At 49.6% G+C, this 16,939-nt stretch overlaps 1 long non-coding RNA gene across 1 annotated transcript in view; it reads right to left on the reverse strand.

Annotated features, from left to right (window-relative positions):
• LOC144326673 (uncharacterized) overlaps positions 1–16,939 on the reverse strand; it is a 58,479-nt gene that overhangs the window by 19,264 nt on the left and 22,276 nt on the right. The window lies entirely within an intron of this gene.

Here is a 16,939-nt window from a genome sequence, read left to right on the forward strand (position 1 = left end):
GATTTCCTACTCCCCCAAAAAATATGATCTAGTTTCAGAGTCATGTGATATAGAGACAACTCTACAGAATGATAGGGCCGGCCCTCACACATTGTCAAGGAGCCATCAGGTGAGCACAGGTCATCCACAGGGCAGGAAAGAACGCGAGGCAAGAAATGCAACCAGCTTTTATTCACAGAAAGCAAACAACACAGCAGAGTTCCTCTGGCTCTGGAGACATTGCCTTCCCCATCTAGCCTCTCACTCCGGATCGCTCCCAAGCAGACGGAGGCTGCGACGAGGGGGTGGACTTGCCCTCTGAGCCCGTCCGGCCCACTGCTCAACAATATGCAGGACTCTCCTTGTTCTGGGTGTCAGAGAGGGAGGATAGCCAGCAGGACTGGGGCTGCCCCGCTGCATCCCGCAAGATCTCGCGTGATTTCAGGTGAGATCTTGTTAGAGTAAGTGTGAGAGGGTCTGTGATGGCCCGTGAATATGATTCAGAGGCTGAACCGGAGGAATCGCAGTCTGCACAGGAGTCCCCGCCTCCAGGGCCGGCTAAGCTGGGGCAGGGCCTTGAATCTGATGGGCCCGCACCTGTGCCAGATCCTCAGGAGCAGACACCAGTTGAATCCACTCGGGCTCAGGGGGTGATTGAGGACCCATTGCCTGCAGGTGCTCCTCTCCCAGCCCTGTCAGGGGAAGGTGAAGCTGCCTCTGGGTCCAGTAACCCTCCAGCCTCTCCTGAGCTGCAGAGGTTCAGGGCAGAGAGGCGGAGGGAACTAAGTTCTCTCAGGAGGAGTGCTCGCCTTAAGGCCAGGAGAGGTGAGTTACCTGTGGGCCGGAACCGCTCTATGCCTCAGAGGAGATAAAGGCCAGTCAGCCCAGTCCCAGGTTGCGGGAGCAACGTCGTTGGAAACCTGTTTCTGCCAGCACCCAGACCTGTTCTTCCGGAGTTCCCGACCACGCCCGACTTCTTGCTTTGGACCCCGCTTCACCCTTGGTGGACAGTCTCCGGACCCTCGACCCAGGACCGAACTCTGACCACACCTCACGGTAACCCACCCCACCCCCCGACAGGGTCATTCATTTCCAGAAACTGAGAGAAGATTCTTGAAGATTCTTGAAGCATCAAAGTGAAATTTTGTTTGGTCTGCAGCAGCCTATAAATAGGCGTGGAGCACTTATCGGTGGGCATGCGCAATTCTTACAGGGGAGAGACTGTGGCCTGTGTGCAGGCAGCATGGAGGACAGAAATGTGCCTTACTATCTGTGCGGTAGTAAAGTTGTAAATTGCCTTTCAAGTAAACAGTGCTTGACTGAGCTTTATTGCTTTCGTGAGTGTTTTATTGACATCGGCCGTGTGCAACTTGATCTTTCAACGCAAAGCTGTGCGATTACTTATGCTAACTAGCACACACGCAAGGAAGTGTGCTGGACCACCCTCAAGATTTACAGTTGGAGATCACAAAATCTTCTTCATACCTTGCCCCAAATCAGCACAATTTTGCCCCAAATCGGTACCAGTTGACCTTTATCTGCCTCCATCCTTATAGTTTCATGAGCTTATGGTCCCCTAAGCCTACAGATGACTCGCTTACCAATTCTGACTATAATAATTATGATAATATTCTAATAAGTTGTTATTTATACCCCATCCATCTGGCTGGGTTTCCCCAGCCACTCTGGGAGGCTTCCAGCAAAATATTAAAATACAATTATTCATCAAATATTAAAAGTGTCCCTAAACAAGGCTGCCTTCAGATGTCTTCTAAAAGTCAGATAGTTGTTTATTTCTTTGACATCTATAAATCACATTTCATTATGCTATACAAATAAGATCCCTTTTCCAAAAGCCAACAACGTTTAGTCATAAATTCTGAACCCTTCTGGAGGTAGAGAGCTTGTGTGTTACAATGTAAAATTGATCAAGAATTAATGAGCTGGGCTCTTCATTGCAGCATAGAAAACTTGGCCTCAGGCACAAACATTTCTCAGCAGGGCTTGTTTGGGTTTGTGTTGTGTTTTTCCCCTAAAACACACTTTTTAATTTGAGTGGGAAAGTGCTCTAAAACGGCATACTTCAACTTGCAAATGCCTAAAGCTCTAAAGAATTGAAGTGATAAAGAACTGAAGACCAGAATTCGGCTTACGATAATGAAGTTCCTCCCGTCCTTTCACATTTTACCCAAAGTCGACAAGGTGCCACGTTGCTCCACATTTTTCTCAAGAGAAAATCAAAGCTGCTTTCTACAAAGTACTCAGAGCAGAATACATCAGAGCTTCCCCCATTTCAGCCTTAGTCACAAAAACCCTTTGAGATAACCCTATGTGTTTTGTGGCTTTCTCACTTAAACACCACACACCACCCCCTGCTCCACACTGTCTTGCTGTCAGATTTCCAATTCCGTTATCATGGCATCACAAGTGCGTCCCAAATGATACGTACATTGAAGGAGCGAGGAGCTAAGGCTGCAGGAGGTCATTGGCAAACCTTCCAACATTCCTCTGATGAAAATAGGGACGCCCTATTCCATCATCATCATTTTATTATTTATACCCCACCCACCCGACTGGGTTGCCCCAACTCCTCTGGGTGGCTTCCGACATACAGTGGTACCTCGGGTTACATACGCTTCAGGTTACATACGCTACAGGTTACAGACTCGGCTAACCCAGAAATAGTGCTTCAGGTTAAGAACTTTGCTTCAGGATGAGAACAGAAATTGTGCTCCGGAGAGCAGAGAGCTCAGAGGCAGAGGACACATCTCAGCACCCATAGCGATGGTGCATAATGAGAGAGAGGGAGGAGATTCACTCAGAGTAGCGCCATTATTTCCAAGCCTCTCTCTGTGAATATGGAATAAAAAGCAGTCGGTAAGAACTTTTCCTTGTCTTATCCGTTCCTGGTGACCTGCCGTGGGGGTTGGCTCCTCTGACGCCTGACACTATACAACCTTTAGGAGACATCTGAAGGCAGCCCTGTACTGTGAAGTTTTTTTTAAAAAAAAGTTTTATGTTTCGTTATGTTTCGAGATACAGTGGTACCTCGGGTTAAGTACTTAATTCGTTCCAGAGGTCCATTCTTAACCTGAAACTGTTCTTAACCTGAAGCACCACTTTAGCTAATGGGGCCTCCCGCTGCTTCCACACCGCCGCTGCGTGACTTCTGTTCTCATCCTGAAGCAAAGTTCTTAACCCGAGGTACTATTTCTGGATTAGCGGAGTCTGTAGCCTGAAGCATCTGTAACCTGAAGCGTCTGTAACCCGAGGTACCACTGTACTTAATTTTATCAGTCCTCTATCTTCCAACACTCAGCTTCATTGGGTGTCCACAAGTTCTGCTATTAAGACAGAGGAAGAAAACCTTATTATTGCTGCTCTTTGGGGTTTCAGGCAGGGTCTCTCCAAGCCCTACCTGGAGATGATGCAGACTGAATCTGGGACCTTTTCAGGAATTGCATTGATCCCTTGATACAATAAGGGACGCGGGTGGCGCTGTGGGTTAAACCACAGAGCCTAGGACTTTGCCGATCAGAAGGTCGGCGGTTTGAATCGCCGCGATGGGGTGAGCTCCCGTTGCTCGCTCCCTGCTCCTGCCAACCTAGCAGTTCAAAAGCACATCAAAGTGCAAGTAGATAAATAGGTACCACTCCAGTGGGAAGGTAAACGGCGTTTCCATGCACTGCTCTGGTTTGCCAGAAGCGGCTTAGTCATGCTGGCCACATGACCCAGAAGCTGTACGCCAGCTCCCTCGGCCAATAAAGTGAGATGAGCGCCACAACCCCAGAGTCGGTCACGACTGGACCTAATGGTCAGGGGTCCCTTTACCTTTACCTTGATACAATAGAAACTACAGATATAAGGCAACAAAAAACAGTCGAGATTTTTTGGGTCTGCAGATCTGGCTTCGACATGTTAGGATCTGCCCCTTCTAGAGATGCTTTGATAAGCTTTCATGCCGCTGAGCAAGTTCAACAGGGGCACAAACAAGTGACCCAGAAAATAGTATTTCTCCAATTGCATAAGGTTCGAAAGGGATCTCCCGCCCCACCCCCGGCACCCTCCACCCCCACCTCTTTTCTCTTTTTAATCAGTCAATTACCACATCCTTCTGCGCATCACCTGTGGTTTGTCTGCATGAGATAATTCCTGTCAAGTAAGAACAAGAACGAGTCGAGGTCACGCGTGCTAACATTCATTATGAAAATAAGGTTTTCAGCAAAACCAGCCAAGGGTGTCACGTACGAGGAGCAGATGAACCCAACCGAACGGAGTCGCTCTACATTCCAGCTGCAGGTGACTCCTAATTCATTTTTGAAAGGGAAACATTAAAAGCCTGACTCACGCTCCATGGGGCTGCATGACTGGGCTGCCCTTCTGTGTCACTGTTGGATTCATGTTGCTTACTCCCCAAAAAGTTGGTTAATTGCAGGGCAGCTGGTGGAGGAAACCTGTGCCTTCCCAGCTGTTGCTAGACTACAATTCCCATCAGTCTTACCCGGCATGGTTAATGTTCAGAGGTGACAGCTGTCAGTGTCCAGCAACTCCGGGGCGGGCACAGGTTCCCCCTGCCCCCTAGTGTAGTGGTTAAAAGTTTCAGGAAACCCCCACATCAGAAGGTGAAACTGCAACAGGGCCTTCTCGGTAGTGGTGCCCACCCTGTGGAACACCCTCCCTTCAGATGTGAAGGAAATAAGCAGCTATCCTATCTTTAAAAAACATCTGAAGGCAGCCCTGTTCAGGGAATTTTTTAATATTTAACGCTGTATTGTTTTTAACACTTGATTGGGAGCCGCCCAGAGTGGTTGGGGAAACTTATTATTATTATTATTATTATTATTATTATTATTATTATTATTATTATTATTATTGCAGCATGGAACATTCTCCATGTGCAAAATTCTAGCCATTCTATTCCATACCCTCCAACATTTCTCCAGTGAAAATAGGGACGTCCCATTCCATAATGATAATTTTGCTATAAGCCAACACATCTTACTAGGTTGCCCCAGCCACTCTGGGCAGCTTCCAACATATATAAAAACATAATAAAACATTAAACATTTTTTTTAAAAAAAAAACTTCCCTATACAGGATTGCCTTCAGATGGCTCAGGGGTCGGATAACTCCCTACCCTCCAACATTTCTCCTAAGGAAAAGTGGGACATTCCGGGATCAAATCAGAAACCGAGATGGCTTTTCTAAATCAGGGACGTCCCTGGAAAGTAGGGACACTTGGAGGGTCTGCTATTCCTCCCCCTGCCTGGTTTTACTCCCTTTTTTCTGTCGCCCATCCCCTCTGAAATTCAGTCAGTCCTTATTTGGTGGTTTTTATCAGGGCAGATGAAGATTGGGCTATAAACTTTTTTTGGGTTCAAGCCCCATTGGACTAGATGACCCTCGTGGTCCCTTCCAACTCTGCAATTCCATGATGCCTCCCCAACTGTTGCCATTGGATGAGGACTGCTTGTGATGTCATGAAAGCACTGAGTGAATATCTTCTTCTTCTTTGGTGATCACTTGTAGCCGAGTAAGACTGTCTTCCATAAACACGGTTTTAACAATGAGTGACTGTGGAGGCCAATTCTTGATCCATACGTCCTTCCACAGTGGGGACATTGGTTTCTGGGCAGGAGCTGATCACGGTGTGGATTTGCCAAGCGTGCCTTCCTCTTAGCACATTTCTCCCTTGCATCCTGAGTTTGAGTGTCTTCAAAGCCCATGACACCTTTGGTAAAGGCTGTTCTCCAACTGGAGCACTCACATGCCAGTGTTTCCCAGTTGCTGGTGCTTATACTACATTTTGTTAAATTTGCCTTGAGACAGTCTTTAAACCTCTTTTGTTGACCACCAGCATTACACTTTCCATTTTTAAGTTCGGAATAGAGTAGTTGCTTTGGAAGACGATCATCAGGCATCCGCACAACATGACCAGTCCAACGAAGCTGATGTTGAAGAATCATTGCTTCAACACTGAGTGAATATAAAGGAGGGCCAATGGGGATTTGAATCTCCCTTCTGCTCCCATGAAAAGGCCCAAAGGTGAGAGGTTCTTCCTAAGTATAACATGGCCTTCCCAGGCCCTTCCATCTGAGATCCTACCAGCTGGCAATGCTTGAGGATTAAGCCTGGGGCTTAGTGTGTGGAATGCAACATGTTGCCTTATAACCCATCAGGCCCTAGGTCCATCAAAATGGTGCCCATAAGTGCCATGGCACCTGCAAAGGCCTTTCATGTTCCCAGGAAAGTTCTCCAGCTTACACACACACACACACACACACACACACACACACCCTCAAGCAAAATCAAATTCCTAAGCTCAAGGAAGCTGCCCTGGTCTTTTATTTCCTAGTTGTCCACATCTGCCAAGGCTTCCTTCTGAATTGGACCCCAGAACAGGGCACCTGGAGAGGAAGACATGGAAGGAGAAAGGGCTAGAAACAGTAGTTTGTTAAAGGTGTCAGGAGCTGTTAGGAGACACATATTCCCCTCACAGAGCTACAATTCCCAGAGTTCCCTGTGAAGCGGGATTGATTGTTACACTGCTACAGAAACTGTAGCTCTGAGGGGAAGAGGGATCTCCTATCAACTCTCGGCGACCTTAACAAACTACAGTTCCCAGGATCCTTTGGGAGAACTCATAACTGTTAAAGTGGCATAAAAGCGCTTCAAATGTATAGGGCAACTGTGGCCTGTCATTACTGTAGCAGCCAGCTATGAAGAAAGCTGGAGCGATCTGCCTTTGACAAAGCCAAGTTATGGCCCACTATTGAAAGATGCCATCTAAAAAGATGTTTCGGGGCGATAGGGAAACCAAGAGACTTGTTTTTGATGCTGAAACAATATTTCTGAGAAAAACACTTCCTTCGAACCCGTATTGTGAACACCACACAAATCACAGCTCCACCCTTCTGAAACGGAAGATGCAAACTGCATTTTCGGCATTGATTTCCACTTAATCTAGGAGGAGCTCACCCACATCCCACAAAGTGATAAGGGTTTTGGTTTGCTATGTGAGAAGTCTACTGGGTTCAGAGCAAATTTTTCATTTGTCTTCTGTGCCCCAATTTTTGAAGCAAACAGAGGCTTACCAAAAACAAAAAAACAGATTGGCTGTAGTTGCTTCCACAATAGTATGGAAATGACATCCTTCCATCAGCGACTTTCTTTGGAGAATTTGAACAATGTCACTCCCAATCAGTTTTGTCCTCTCACCTTTTTCTTTTAAAAAAACCCAATCTGATTTGCAGTGATTTTTAAAACATAAAATACAATTGTAACATCCAACTGTCCAGTGACACTGTTTGTTTGTTTGTTTGTTTGTTTGTTTGTTTGTTTGTTTGTTTGTGGTATTTATACACTGCTTTTCAGGCAGACCTCACAAAGTGGGTTTATATATGATTATAACAAGAAGCATCGCTTTTCAAAAACAAGTTACAGGAAGACAACTGGTTTGTTTACAAAAAGCTGTTTTCTCCCCTTCAGATAGTTGCAGGGAGGAAAGGGCCACTTTCGGAACCGGATGGTAGAAGTTCCTCGAGCTTCTTTCTTCTCCTCTCAAAGGCTCACTCCAATATAGAGGCTTTGGGGGCAACTGTGCCTTTAATTAAAAGCTTCCTTCTTAAAGGTTATCCTATCCCTGTTCCTATTGCTTTAAAAGGACTGGGGTAACCCAGTCAGATGGGTGGCATATAAATAATATATTATTATTAAGTGTTGTTGTTGTTGTTGTTGTTATATTTTTATTTCCTTTTTAGTCTTGTGAAATTCTTTTTCTTTCCTTCTTGAAAAATCAAGTCAAGAAAAACCACCTCCAACTCACAGTGTGTCACAAGTGTTTCTCCCCCCTCCCCCTCCCCAGGCCACTTTTCTTAGCCTGATCCTTGATCTCCCATAGTGCTGTGGAGATGTTTCAAATGCCTCTTGAAGCTCAGTGTAATATCGGGGGTGCAACCCCACACCTGCCCTGAGCAGCCGCCCCCTCCAGATTCGGCAGCCAGACACAATTTGGCATCATCTCCTTACAGCGCTGACTAGAGACGCAGAATTATTATTCAGATTGCTCCATGTGGTTGGACAGAGGCTTCCCTTCTGCGTACATCTTTCACTTGGCTCCCTTTCAGCTCTGGACAAACAGGTGTGTAAGGCTTGTGAGATCATAGAAAAGCCAGCGCAACCTGTTTGATCAGGCACAAAAGCAGAGCAGCGATCCCTCTTCCAAACGGACTCGGTTTCCCAAAACAAAAATGCCTGACTGCCTCCATTGCCGAGCCTTGCAATCTGTGTTGCGGCTCTCACCCTCTCCTCCGCCTCGTCTGTTTCCTTTTCCTGTTCTAGACAGCCATGCTGTGCCTGCGAAGGGAGCAGACCAGACCATTTGTAAGCAATTGCCACCAACTACTTTATCAGCTTTCAGCAGACCACTTCCTGGCATTTTATTTTTATTTGGGGGGGGGGTCCATTAGAAAGTCTCCAGAATCTGTAACAATGCCTGGAGACAGTCTATCGTTTATAAGAGAGTTCAAAGTGCTTTGAAAAAGGGGAGGTATTTCATTTTCCATGATGCACACACCAATTTCCTTGGCCCCAATTCACCCCAGCTCCATGAGGTTTTTGCAAGCTTTAGGAACACCTTCCAAAACTTGATTACAGTTGGGAAGAGGAATTAGATGGCATTTAGCCCACCAGCAGCAGTTCCATGCAGGATTTTCAGGGCAGGCTGAACGAATACAGCAGTAGTCTCTTGAACATTTGCAACTCCAGGAACAACCTTTAACTCAAACATGAACTTGGGGACCCATGGTTAAAGGTTTACCCTCTATTTGTGTGGTGGTAGAGTCACTGCTACAAGGGACACGGGTGGCGCTGTGGGTTAAACCACAGAGCCTAGGACTTGCCAATCAGAAGATCGGCGGTTCGAATCCCTGTGACGGGGTGAGCTCCCGTTGTTCGGTCCCAGCTCCTGCCAACCTAGCAGTTCGAAAGCACAAAGTGCAAGTAGATAAATAGGTACCGCTCCAGTGGGAAGGTAAACGGCGTTTCCGTGCGCTGCTCTGGTTCGCCAGAAGCGGTTTAGTCATGCTGGCCAAATGACCTGTATGCCGGCTCCCTCAGCCAGTAAAGCGAGATGAGCGCCGCAACCCCAGAGTCGGTCACAACTGGACCTAACAGTCAGGGGTCCTTTTACCTTTACCTAGTGTCACTGCTGCTGTGACACATCTTAGATCAAGCTACTTACTACAGTGGTACCTCGGGTTACATACGCTTCAGGTTACATACGCTTCAGGTTACATACTCCACTAAGCCAGAAATAGTGCTTCAGGTTAAGAACTTTGCTTCAGGATAAGAACAGAAATCAGGCTCTGGCAGCGCGGCGGCAGCGGGAGGCCCAATTCACTAAAGTGGTGCTTCAGGTTAAGAACAGTTTCAGGTTAAGTACGGACCTCCGGATCGAATTAAGTACTTAACCCGAGGTACCACTGTACTTGGTATCAGACCCTGACCCACCTGTTGTGGGTCGATGAGCCACAGCATCCCAGATAAATGACTGCGTAGCCTCTGCTTAGTACCTTCAGTGAAAGAGTGTTCTAATTCTCGCTGGATTAAGAACTCAAACTCAGATACGGTTTCTGCCAAAATCCTTAACGCTCAAATCAGAAGGCAAGGAAAGAGTTAAGATGCACAGTCAGCAGGGTAAGGGAGCAAAGAGATTGGTCCGGCAATCGACACGCCACCCCCACCCCACCCCGCCCTTGGCTTTTAAGGAGCAGGGTGGGCACAGTTTTAGTGCAGAAAGTGAGAGCAGTGGCGTAGCGTGGGGGCTGCAGGGGGGGCCCGGCCGCACCGGGCGCAACATCTGGGGTTAGGGCAAATCCACAGGTTAGGGGGCGCAAATCCACGGGTTAGGGGGCGCAAATCCACAGGTTAGGGGGCGCAAATTACTTGCCTTGCCCCGGGTGCTGACAACCCACGCTACGCCACTGAGTGAGAGGCGTCTTTGAGCTGGGGAGCAAAATGAGCACTTCTTCAATTAGGCTGGGCCTGGGCATTCTGTTTGTGCTTCCAGACATAGGTGCCAACTCTCTGGGGCCCTGGGTGCACGAGCACCCACAAAAATTCCCCATGAATTTCGGCGCCAGGGCCAATGACACCCAGCGAGTCACGATGCCAAGTTGACACTTGCGCTCTCAGATAACCTGTTTATTGAGCATTCATCCTGTGTCTGTGTGTCTTTTTTGCTGGAATATCAGAGGACGTTCCTACACACTGCAGTGCCTTTCCTTACCACTTTCCTTCTTGCAAAAGGTCCAATCTTTGGGGGATGCAGGTGGGTTGTGCAAGGTCTCTCAGGCAACTCTTAACTGCACAACCTGAATTTGCTGGCACAGGACTGAATCCCACCTGAAAACAGCAGCAGTCTAGAAGCCCCCAAAGCTTATCCGGTAGTTATGTTCTGTCCCAGGGGGTCGCTAACATCCACCTGGGGGCACCACAGTCTACTAACGCCTTTATTGCCCCATAGTGCAGAGCCTCCTGGCTCTGAACTTTCATTTAAAAGAAAAGTAAGTCTCGAGCCTTCCTACAAAGTCATAAAGTAAAATGTACAGGTACCCTTCTAAGCAATTTCTGTAAGATGAGCAAGACTGGCTGCTTCTGCCTATCTGTGTTTTTAGCCAATGAGGAAAGTCAGAGTTGTGACCAATGAAGAATTCCCAGGAAACCCTGGGGTGCTAAAAAGCTTCTGTTTCTGCTTTCTCTTTAATGCCCTCTTCCTGCTTCCATCTTATTTTCGAGGCAGAAACTCAACAGGTCAAACCTTTTCTCATATAGAAATACAGCTACGGGGGACAGCTTCAGCACGGTTGTTCTAAATCTGTGTTATGCCCTGTGCCCCGTGGCAGCCATTTTGTGACTGGAGCCCCCAAAACGCTCCCAAAATTCAAAATGTGACCTTTGGTCCAAAAGAGTTCTATCTGGCCCCTGTTCTGTCTGGTATTTCTGGTATTGAGCATTCACTCCGTTTTGTTTGCAATATGGTTATACAGTGGTACCTCGGGTTAAGTACTTAATTTGTTCCGGAGGTCCATTCTTAACCTGAAACTGTTCTTAACCTGAAGCAACACTTTAGCTAATGGGGCCTCCCGCTTCTGCCACGCTGCTGGTGTGCAATTTCTGTTCTCATCCTGAAGTAAAGTTCTTAACCTGAGGTACCATTTCTGGGTTAGTGGAGTCTGTAACCTGATATGTAACCTGTAGCGTATGTAACCCGAGGTACCACTGTACAACAATGAGCATTTATTCTGCACCACCACCACCACCCGATCTGGTTGTGGAGGGTTTACATTTGCTCATCGTAAACTTTTCAGTGCATTTCCCAAACTGCAAAAAGGCTGCCTTTTTATTTTAAAAAAGATGAAGTATATTTGTTGTGCTCAGGTGAGAAAGACCTTTAATTTAACCTGAAGTTCTGGTGTCAGCTTGAATCCCTCTCTCAAAATACTTTCCCCCACCCCCCAAAGATCTTTATTGAAACTTAACATATATACATAATAACCAACATTCCCAATGATTCCCTCACATAAAATATAATATCTAAATAAGCTACTTAATTATACACTTAATTATAAAAGCCACCATCCACCCTCCACAGCAATTCAACTTCTTTATATTTCTTTCAACCTTTTTTCCTTGCATTCTATAATAAATTATTTTTGTTAAATTCTGATTTTTCCTTCTTTCTTTTTTGGTTTTGTTATTGCTTACATTTTTTTATTCTAAGCCTATTAGCATGTCATTTTTAGAACAATATTTTGACATATAATCTTCGAAATACTTCCACTCTTAACAAATCTTAACTTTTGATTTGATTGATATCTTATAACTGAAGTTAATTTTGCCAATTCCATACACTGACTTAATTTACAAATCCACTCTTCCTTTTTTGGTGTGTCCTGAGATTTCCATTTAGTGGCAATTACTACCCTGGCAGCTGTTGTTCCATATAAAAAAATTGTTTTTTTCATATGTGGTATGAGACATAAAAGGTAAACGTAAAGGGACCCCTGACCATTAGGTCCAGTTGCGACCGACTCTGGGGTCGCGGTTCTCATCTCACTCAAGCCGCTTCTGGCGAACCAGAGCAGCGCACGAAAATGCCGTTTACCTTCCCGCCGGAGTGGTACTGTCAGGGGTTCAGGAGCAGAGGGACAGGAAAGGGAGGGATTGGAGACCGAGGGAGAGGAATCCGAGGGAGAGGTCAGCGATGATAGCCATCCGAGGTCTCTAAGTCTCTCCAGCGAATCAGAGGATTCACAGAAAGGGGCTCCCGTGGTCAGAGCTAGGGGGTTGCCAGAGGGAACACCCCAGGAAGGAGGGGCCAGAGGGGACTCAGAGAGCAGCAGCTGGAAATCGGGACCAGCTTCCCCACCGGAGAGCAGTAAGGGGGAGGAGTCCCAAGCATCGGCAGCAGGCAGCTTTCCGTCAGCGGAAGGACATGAGTCAGGGTTAGCCACGCCTGCATCAGAGAGCGAGGAAACGGTCAAAAGGAAGGTCAGGGGCAGCGCGCGCGCGCCAAGTTCAAATGTACAAGAGTGGGCAGTGTTGAAACAATTGAGTTAGTTGTGCAGGGTTCTTTTCTTTTTCTTCTTCTGTTTCCCCCCACCCCTCCTGTTATGTAGTGTAGTTTCAACCTGGGCCAACAGGGGGATACTGTATATAGTTTTCACTCAGGTCTGTAGATAGTTTTCACTCAGGTCCGCGGCAGTTATTTTAGGCGGGAACTCTGGGCTGTTGTGGTTACAATGTGACAGCCGGCTGCCTATAAATACAGGCCGGCTGAGCTGTTCACTGCCAGTTCTATTCCAGCTTACCATAATAAAGAGCTACTTGAAGAGATCGCTGTGCCGGCTGCTATGTCAACCCACGACTTAACACTGGCGACGAGGATGGGATGGATGGACATCAGAGCACAGCCAGATGCGGCCAGCCTCTGAACTGAGCTGAATCACTGAGCTGAATCACAGAGCGAAATCACTGAGCGAAATCACTGGGCAGAACCAGTTCAGAGCTGACCGTTCTGGCTAGAGCACTGTGTTCCATCCATCGCCCTTCACGCCGGCATCGGAATCATGGCTTCACTTGTGCCTCTACCGCCGTTTGCGCCAGCCTCTGAATCATGGGACTCCTACCTCGCTCGGTTCGACTGCTTCCTCCAAGCCAACGAGCTGACAGCAGTATCACAGGATCGGAAGCGGGGCCTATTCCTCAGCCTCTGTGGGCCTGAGGTGTTTGAGACGGCCCGAGCGTTGGTTGCGCCTGAAGCAGTCCAGGCATCACCATGGGACACGATCCAAGAGAAGCTCCGCAACCACTACGCACCAAAGCCGTCCAAGATTGCTGCCCGCCATGCGTTCTACCACAGGAACCAGGCAGAGGGGGAGTCAATCAACAACTACACCACCGCCCTGCGACAGGCTGCAATGCACTGTGAGTTCCGAGACTTAGACGATGCCCTGATGGATCGAATCGTCTGCGGGGTCCGGGACATCCATCTGCAACGGCGTCTCCTAGCCAAGCCAGACCTCACGCTACAGAAAGCCATTGAGGAGGCTGTGGCCTCAGAAGCTGCTGAACGCTCCGCTCAGGAGATCCGCAAGTCCAGCAGCCTGCGTCTTGCTAGGGAGCCAGTTCCGGTGCATCATGAAGAGGCCAACAGTGAGGAGGCATCCTCCAGTGAAGACGATGATGTGCACCAGACAAAGCGGGAGCGCAGGAAGTTCCAACAGAAGTCCAAGGGCCAACCGGAATGTGCTGGCTGCGGAGGCAACCATTCCCGTGCCAAGTGTCGATTCAGAGACGCCATCTGTAGGAGGTGTTCCAGAAGGGGCCACATCGCTAAGGTCTGTCGATCGGCTCCGTCTGACACCCCCCCTTCATCGACTCGCAAGTCCAAGTCTTCACTCCAGTCTGCCAAGGAAAGTTGTTTCGCTCTCACCAACTGCCGCTGCCCGTCTGGAACCACGATTGGCCAAACCGACTTGCCTACGCGACGCAAGCTGAACGTCACGGTGCTCATTGAAGGAGCTCCATGTGACATGGAGATCGACACCGGGTCTGCCCTGTCCATCGTGTCATGGAGCACCATCAAAAGACTGGTACCCAGAGTGTCCAAAAGGCAACTCGACTCTCACCGCGTACACCTGAGAGACTACCAGGGAAACGACATTCCCGTGGTAGGCGTTGGCCGGTTCCGGATCGCCTTCAAGGATTTTTCGGGCCTGCTCCGGTTGGTGGTGGTCGAAGGTCAGCGGCCAAGCCTCCTAGGGCTAGACTGGTTTGATGCCCTCGGCCTGGAAGTCACCGGCATCAACTGCATCTCTAACGCAGAGACTGAGGGTCTGGTCAAAGACTTTGCCGAGGTTTTTGACGGCACCTTGGGCCAATATACAGGTACGCCCATCTCCTTTAGCCTGGATCCACAAGTCGCCCCCATCAAGCTAAAGCCACGCCGGGTTCCCTTTGCTCTCAAGGCTAAGGTGGACGAACAACTGGACAAACTGATCGCTCAAGGAGTTTTGGAGCCGGTTGACCACGCAAAGTGGGAAACCCCCATCGTCACGCCTGTCAAGCCAGATGGGTCGGTGAGAATCTGCGCTGACTACAAGTGCACGATCAACAAGGCACTTCAGCAGCACGCTTATCCGGTTCCTGTTGTCCAACACCTGCTGCATTCCCTGGGTGAGGGTAAGGTCTTCGCTAAGCTGGACCTTGCCCAAGCCTATCAACAACTGCCAGTCGATGATGCCACTGCTGAAGCCCAGACGATCGTCACCCACCGGGGGGCATTCCGTTGCCGCCGGTTGCAGTTCGGGGTGAGTGTGGCTCCTGGCATCTTCCAAAGCCTTATGGAGCGTCTCCTGCAAGGGCTTCCGGGCGTGGTACCATATTTTGATGACGTCTTGGTGTCTGCAGACTCACACCAGCAGCTGTTCGAGCGCCTCCGTGCCGTGCTGACCAGGTTCCAGGAGGCCGGGCTCAAGGTAAAAAGGGAGAAGTGCCAGATCGCCGTTCCACAGGTAGAGTTCCTGGGCTATCTTATCGATGCCTCCGGTCTTCATCCAACCACAGCCAAGATCCGCGCTATCCAGCAGGCCCCCACTCCAAAGAACAAAACGGAGTTGCAGGCGTTCCTGGGGCTGCTGAACTTTTATAACATGTTCCTGCCCCACAAAGCCACAGTGGCTGAGCCTCTTCACCGACTCCTTAGCACTAAGACGCCTTGGGCCTGGGGTCATCGGGAGACGGCGGCCTTCAACGCGGTCAAGGCTCTCCTTTCTTCGGACAGTGTGCTGGTACAGTACAGTGAATCCAGGCCGCTGGTCCTTGCCTGCGACGCCTCACCTTTTGGCATCGGTGCTGTCCTTAGTCACCGTTTTCCAGATGGAAGAGAAGCACCGCTCGCCTACTTTTCCAGGACACTATCTCCGACGGAACGGAATTACAGCCAGCTCGACAAGGAGGCATTGGCACTTGTGGCTGGAGTGAAGAGGTTCCATGAATACCTCTATGGCAGGACTTTTGACCTCATCACTGACCACAAGCCACTCCTGGGCCTCCTCGCCGGTGATCGTCCAACTCCACCGGTCCTCTCACCACGCATGCTGCGATGGACTGTTTTCCTGGCTGCCTACCACTACCGGCTCATCCATCGCCCGGGGAAATCGATGGGCCATGCCGACGCCCTCAGCCGTTGCCCTCTTCCAGCATTTGTGGAAGACCCGGCTCCAGCTTCATCGCTCCTTCTGATTGAGGATCTTCCGGAAGCGCCTGTATCAGCTGCCACTGTGGCCTCCGCATCTGCCCAGGATCGCACCATCAGCCGGGTGCTCAACTGGGTGTGGAGGGGGTGGCCACAAGGGCCCTTTGCATCGGAGTTCCAGCCCTTCGCAACCAGACAACATGAACTCTCAGCACATCGCGGCTGTCTGCTGTGGGGAGACCGCGTCGTGATTCCCCAGGGACTCCGTCAGCGCGTCCTGGAGGCTCTGCACGTTGGCCACCCGGGAATTGTCAAAATGAAGGCGTTGGCTCGGTGTTACGTCTGGTGGCCTAATATGGACGATGCCATCACTGCCTGGGTGTCTGCCTGTCAAGCGTGCCAGGAGTCGAGGCCTGCACCACCGGCAGCTAAGGGACACACCTGGGAGACGCCAAAGACACCCTGGTCGAGGGTGCACATCGATCTGGCTGGCCCTTTTCACGGCCGGACTTTTATGGTAGTGGTGGACGCCTATTCCAAATGGCTGGAGGTCGCCCTGATGCCCTCCACCACTACCGAAGCTGTCATCCGGGTGCTGCGAGGCCTGTTTGCAACGCATGGGTGTCCTGATGTCCTTGTCTCTGACAACGGACCGCAGTTCACGTCAGGCACGTTTGAGCGGTATCTTTTGGGACTGGGCATCCGCCATGCCCTAACGGCACCCTTTCATCCATCCAGCAACGGGCAAGCGGAAAGAATGGTGCGCTCGACAAAAGAGGCACTGGCGCGCCTGGACCGGGGAGACTGGCATGAGCGGGTCGCCGAATACTTGTTCGTGCAACACATCACCCCTCATGCGGCCACAGGGAGGAGTCCTGCTGAACTGCTTATGGGCCGCCGCCTCAGGTCACCGCTCGACCGGCTACACCCAGACTTTGCCGTGGCTGAACCCCCAGGCTGTGCCAACGCACCACGGTCATTTGTCCCAGGAAACCAGGTCTTTGCCCGGAACTATGTGGGGGACATCCCTTGGGTGCCAGCCACAGTAGTGGGAGTCACTGGACCTCGCTCGTACCAGGTGGCACTCGAAGACGGACGCTTGTGGCGACGGCACATAGACCAGCTTAGGCGCAGGGTTGGGGACTTGGACACTACCGAGGTGCCCCCAACTGCGCTTGCGGCTCCAGAAGAGACACGTAC

The sequence above is a fragment of the Podarcis muralis genome, chromosome 1 (genome assembly GCF_964188315.1).
Source record: "Podarcis muralis chromosome 1, rPodMur119.hap1.1, whole genome shotgun sequence".
In the NCBI taxonomy this organism is placed as follows: domain Eukaryota; kingdom Metazoa; phylum Chordata; class Lepidosauria; order Squamata; family Lacertidae; genus Podarcis; species Podarcis muralis.